Genomic DNA, 6,998 nt, shown 5'->3' with positions numbered 1-6,998 from the left:
TTGAAATGCGTCTACTATTGTCTACAGGAGCTTCCAATCGCGAGGGAACTTGCATTGTAGGCATAACTAAGGGATGCAATAACACCACCAACAACCAAAACTAGCCTACTCATTGTCAACATGTACATTAAATGTAACGTTTCATGTGAATCAAATTAAAATGTTTTCTTTGCAAACGTAGGCATATGGTGACAGATTAATTTAATAATGCTGCTGTGTGAATCACGGTTAGAACGAATGAAGTGGCCACTTCTTAATGGGACTCACTGTATGGAAGTGGGCTGCCTGATTTACAGACGGTGGTTTAGAGTAATATGAAGTATTCCTTTATTCTGAGATACATCTGAGATAGGCTACATCAATAGGCTCTCAAAACAACCCCAGGCTCACAAAACAATCCCAAACAGACATAAGGTCTTTATAGAGCAAATCCATATAGATTATTTGTCAAATAAACCAGTAAAACATAATTTGTGGGATGGAATATATAACATTCACACTCATAGCTCATATTTTTTTTAAATAAATCAGTGAAAAAGTATCCTGACAAACAAGCAGCTTTTTAATGCCTTGGTCATATTTCATAATTTCAATTCCTCTGTAGGTTACCTGATAGCCCAGTTTGAGAGGCGCAAGACGCGTGACATTATTTATTTTTGCAGCCAATCACTGCTGTCATTTTATTTTATTGATTTGATCTCAGTCATAGAAGCTAAATTCGAAGGCAGGCCAAAGGTAAAATCCAACGAACCGCATTCACCCCGCAAGGCAATAGTTGAATAGAGCTTTTGAGGTATTGCCACTGCTCCAACACTGAAAGGCACTGTTAGAATGCTTGGATCAAGCCAGGTTCAGCATAGCGTCACTGTCTTCTCACGTTGGTGACCGGACCAGGGCAAGCACACTTTCGCAGTTCCTGCCGGAAATGCAGTCTAGTTATATCTGTAACTGTATAAAACACTTACTTTCATAAAGGACGCACACCATCCAGCATGGAAACCGATATTTTATGCACTTTGCCACAAACTCAAAACGTGTCTCTCTGAAGCTCTGTTCTAGAATCTTTGCTCTGTTGTTCTCAGAGTTGCTAGGCAACAACAAATAAACGAAATGACAGTCTTTGATACCAATGGTACGAGTGATTACGAATGGATGTGTGTGGTTTGCAATTAGAATAAACAAGAAATAACATTTCCAATAATTTCCCATGATAAATTACATATTTGCACCTTCCTTACTTATGAAGCTCACTAATGCCACCGTATTTAGTAAAATGTAATACAACGTTGCCACCTAGCGTTCAGATGTATTTGACATTAACATGACATTGCTTGCTTATTCTTTCGTCAACTCCATGCTTTTAGGAAAACAATCTTTTTACATAGTTCCCGATTACCAGCTCGTTTTTGTAACAGAGATAGCTGTTTATTGTCCCTAGGTTTACAGAAACACCTATTCATATTAATACGTAGCCTATGGAGTGCTGCCGACCACTGTTCATTACGGCCCAGAATGCTTTGCATGTCTTTACAACAAAACAACACAGTAAAACCTACATGCCCGTAAACATATGCATTTGCATACTTGTAACATTTTTAATGATACTCTCCCATCATGATATTTAGCAATAATGAAAAATCTTATTTGAATACCGTCAATGTGAAAATAACTGTACTATGTCAGCAATAAATAGCTAATGTTCACCTTGCCATTTCAGTTCGTAAGTTCATACTATCCCATGGCTGAGCAAGGATTTCATGGTTGGGCAAGGCTGCCCATAGACATTGTGGCTGCCCAGAGACATTGTGCATACTTGGAAGGCATTGTGATAGAAGGTGAATAGTAAAAAGGTGAATGGTGAGTTACCAAATACCTGTGGGTGGTTTGCGAAATGGAATCTTTTGGAATATTTTTTTTTTTTTTTAGCTTATGCACCCTCACATTGGAGTCCCCAGTTCAAATACAAAATTTGGTATCGATATGTGACAGTGTTCCTGAGACATGGACGACTTCCTGTTTCGGAGCTTCGCCGCCGATTTTGTTTGGCTGTGACGGGCAAACGCTTTCGAAAATCAAAAATCCTTCTGGTAACTTTTGTGAGGCTTGGTCGAAGGATAATGTACGTCAAGTTTTGTGGCGTTCCGACCAAATTTGTGACCTGTGAAAATTTAGTTTCGCTTTCTGTTCAATCCAATATGGCGGACGAATGACACGCCCACCTGACGTCATCTTCGCGACCAACTTACACCGGTACTGACCGGACGTTTTAAAGTTGGAACGGTGTCTCTGTCTCAAAGGGCCTAGGCGCTAGAGCTGACAAAAATTAGGGAGACGGGAAAAATAATAATAAATATAACCGCAAGCGGTGATTTACGGGGTCCGAGCAAAATGAACATGAGGTAGCATAGCTTTTTAGTTTTGCATATGCTTTGATTGTTTGGGCACAATTGTTCAAAAGAAACGTGATCGGATTTCGGTTATCGGATTTCAGTTAGCGGATTTCGGCTATCGGATTGGATCAAATCTTGAAAATGGGTTGGTCAAAGGGAAACAAGGATCCTGAAATTTGATTAGATCACATAATCTATTCTTGGTTTTGATCTGGATAAAACCTTCACTTTGTGTTGTTCAAAACTTTTGAGTTGGATTGGAATAAATTTGATCCATAAAATTAGGATTACCCTGTGCTGTAACATTAGTGTGCTAACCTCCACAACCTAATAGTATTCTAACAATACTTGATTCTACAGGACTATTTATTTGTTGTGGATAAGATGAAGGGTTTGATAATGGAAGGCAGTGTTTCCCACAGAATTGAATTGTATTTGTGGTGGTGGGTTCTGTGTCGGAGTCAATAAGATAAACAGCGTATAATTATACAGTTATACTTGCCTTGCACTACAAGTCCATATTGACAAGTAGCTGTAATGCTGTAATGTTATAGTGTGCTAACCTCCACAACCCAACAGCATTCTATTCTAGTATGCTAACCTCCACAACCCAACAGTATTTTAACACTAATGCTTCAGGTGGGATTTGAACACTCAACATAAGGATGACCAGTACAAGGCATTATCCCACTAAGTCACTGTCAATCCTACATCTTTGCCAGTCACATTCACATGGTGAAAATGTGTATTGGTAAACACACAAGAAAAACTCCAAGTATACATTTGACAATAAAATGAAGGGCTTTCCTGAAAGAGAACACCTGAAAACGTTTGGAAATTCTGGGACAATTAGACATTTGTAGAGAAGAACAGTAATGGATGAAATATAAATATGATAGACTTAATGATGAAGGAAAGATAGTAAACAAAGAAGTTCCCCTATATGTCAGAGTGTGTCGGCATTCTGATTCTTGGCAACTAATGAGTGTGAATGTTGATTGCCTGATGTCATTCAGGTGCTGTTCAATGGTGTGACTCTTCAATAACCAATAGCATGTGCATCTTGAGCCTAAAGCTCTAGCAGGATTCGAACCAAAGATTGTTAAGGCGGAGCAAGATACTTCGTCGTAGTTCATGTCTATGGGCGCGAAATGGGGATCGAATCCTGTCTGCATAAAGAGGCGTGTCGATGACGTATTGATGAGCGTACGTTGCAAACCCCCAACAGCAGCAGCATAAATAACCGGCGCACACCTGATATAAAGTCGATTTTCTCCAGACTGGAATGCTCAAGAATGCTACAAATGTACCTGAAATGTTCACAAGGGTTTGAGGATCATGAAAACGTGCCCAAAATTCACATTCCTAACTCTATAGAACTAAAACCTTAGCATATGTGGTAAAATTCTGAGCTATGCCCATAGACTTCAATGGAGCAGTCGCTGCCTCTGCTCTGCATAAAGGGGGATTTTGAGCCCCCCCTCGTGCGATCCGGGTTCCCGGAAGTGGCTCCTGATGAAGTATCTTGCTCCGCCTTAACAATCTTTGTTCGAACTCTCAACCTAACAAACACCAGCACTAGGCATTATCCCTCTGAGCCACTAACAATCCGACATATTAGGCAGTCACATTCACATGGTGAAAATGTGTGTTGGTAAACACACAAGAAAAACTCCAAGTATACATTTGACAATAAAATGAAGGGCTTTCCTGAAAGAGTACACCTGAAAACTTTTGGATATTCTGGGGCAATTAGACATTTATAGAGAAGAACAGTAATGGATGAAATATAAATATGATAGACTTAATGATGAAGGAAAAATAGTAAACAAAGAAGTTCCCCTATATGTCATAGAGTGTGTCGGCATTCTGATTCTTGGCAACTAATGAGTGTGAATGTTAATTGCCTGATGTCATTCAGGTGCTGTTCAATGGTGTCAATCTTCAATAACCAATAGCATGTGCATCTTGAGCTTCAAGCTCTAGCAGGATTCGAACTCTCAACCTAACAAATACCAGCAGTGTGTAATGAGTGTGAATGTTAATTGCCTGATGTCATTCAGGTGCTGTTCAATGGTGTGACTCAGAAGGCTCAATGGTATGGAGTGATGACACGGAGATGGCAGGTTTCGGTGCAACACAAGTTAACTTTATTTGAGTTTCAATTCATCTGTTCTTTTGTTCTTTACTTGTATGTGTGCTGCAAATAGGAAACAAACAGAAAATGGAGTAATCAGTGAAATGGGGTAAATCAGTACAGATCCCAACTCACAAACAAACCAATTGACATTTGAACAATAAACTGAAATCATATGGCTATATAAGGTACAACTAAACAATACTTGACATCCCAAGTCAACCAACATCACCTAATCATCTCTCACATGGGACTCCAACACACCAAACCAACAAACAAAGACCTTAACTTTACACATGATGGCAGAGCTACTCTACAAACTGATAAACATCACAAAAGTCATAGTGAGGGTGATTAAAGTGATGACTTACGTTAACTCAAAGACGCACACAGAGCAGGACACACTGGAGTGCTGGGTTGAGATGAACAAAAGAGCGAACTGAGGGCGAGCAAACAATTTATCCTGGTCTGAGCCCCTGCTCCGGAGCTACAGGGTTTCCCAGCGGGTAAACTTTGGAAAGATTTGCAAAGATTTGGAATGTGCATCTTGAGCCTAAAGCTCTAGCAGGATTCGAACTCTCAACCTAACAAACACCAGCACTAGACATTATCCCACTCTGTCACTGACAATCATACACATTCAGCAGTCACATTCAAATGGTGAAAATGTGTGTTGGTAAACACACAAGAAAAACTCCAAGTATACATTTGACAATAAAATGAAGGGCTTTCCTGAAAGAGTACACCTGAAAACTTTTGGATATTCTGGGGCAATTAGACATTTATAGAGAAGAACAGTAATGGATGAAATATAAATATGATAGACTTAATGATGAAGGAAAAATAGTAAACAAAGAAGTTCCCCTATATGTCATAGAGTGTGTCGGCATTCTGATTCTTGGCAACTAATGAGTGTGAATGTTAATTGTCTGATGTCATTCAGGTGCTGTTCAATAGTGTGAATCTTCAATAACCAATAGCATGTGCATCTTGAGCCTAAAGCTCTAGCAGGATTCGAACTCTCAACCTAACAAACACCAGCACTAGGCATTATCCCACTCAGCCACTGACAATCATACACATTGAGCAGTCACATTCAAATGGTGAAAATGTGTGTTGGCAAACACACAACATCAAGAAAATTCCTAGCATACATTTGACAATAGAATTAAGGGCTTTATAAAAAAGAGTACATATCTGAAAATGTGCACTGTTAATGGTATCCACCTAATGATGGTTGTATGGTTGTTATCCAAGAAAAAAAAATTACTCATATAGGAATATAGGTGATATAGGAGAAATGGGCTGAGTGGTCGAACTTTATTGGCCTATATCTCTGAAATGGAACAACGTATCCAAATTCTTTTGATAACTTTGTGAGGCTTTGTCTAAACATTGTCTGTGAGAATTTTGGTGAAGATTTGATAATTTTTGAAGCCTGTGAAACTTTTTATGATGTTTGGCTTTTCTCTGAAATTGTGGCAAAAGTAAACATTTTTAGAGCATAAGACCAGGGTGAAAAAGATGCATCTGAATGTAGATATTAATATGATGAAAGAATTTTGAGTCTAGGTGAATCTGGTAAGGAGAAATAAGCGTTTTTGACAAGAGCGCCACCTTTGGGTGCAGTACCCCAAATTTGGGTTATGGGTAGTGGGGGGTACTGGTAACAATACTTGAAAATGTCAAGTTTCTAGGACTTACGGTTTATAGGAATATAGGTGATCTAGGAAAAAAGGCCTGAGTGGTCTAACTTTATTAGCCTATATCTCTGAAATGGAACAAAATATCAAAATTCTGAGCGATAACTTTTGTGAGGCTTGGTCTAAACATTGTCTGTGAGAATTTTGGTGAAGATTCGATTATTTTTGAAGAGTGTGAAACTTTTTATAATGTTTGGCTTTTCCATGAAATTGTGGAAAAAGTAAACATTTGTAGACCATAAGACCAGGGCCAAAAAGATGCATCTGAGTTTAGAGATTAATATTCTGAAAGAATTTTGAGTCTAGGTGAATCTGGTAAGGAGAAATAAGCATAATTAACTTTTTTTTTCAATAGCGCCACCTTTGGGTGCAGTACCCCAAATTTTGGGTTATGGGTAGAGGGGGGTACTGGTAACCATACCTGAAAATTTCAAGAGTTTTGGAGTTACGGTTTAGGCTGCAGTATGACTTTTACAGAATTTTGGCCAAAAAATGAACGGTACAGAAACAATAGGGTTCCTGCAGCTACGCTGCTCGGACACATGCACAGAAGCACAGATATACACAAAAACAAACACACAATATGCGCACACACACCCACACGTGATTTATTTTTGCGGAGAGAATGACATCTAGTTTAGATCGTGTTTCCTGGTTAATACAAAAATGCTGTACATTTAAACATTAAGCTGTTGTTACTCGGACTGATTCACTGGGAGTGTAGTTTAAAAACACTCTTAGGCGGGGTTCACATTCTATATTCAAGCG

Source organism: Alosa pseudoharengus, unplaced genomic scaffold (genome assembly GCF_046254945.1).
Source record: "Alosa pseudoharengus isolate Yale_2024_CS ecotype anadromous, Long Island Sound unplaced genomic scaffold, YU_APseudo_1.1 YU_APseudo_1.1_scf_18, whole genome shotgun sequence".
In the NCBI taxonomy this organism is placed as follows: Eukaryota; Metazoa; Chordata; class Actinopteri; order Clupeiformes; family Clupeidae; genus Alosa; species Alosa pseudoharengus.
The sequence above is the reverse complement of the archived record's forward strand: the minus strand, read 5'-3'. Positions refer to the sequence as shown.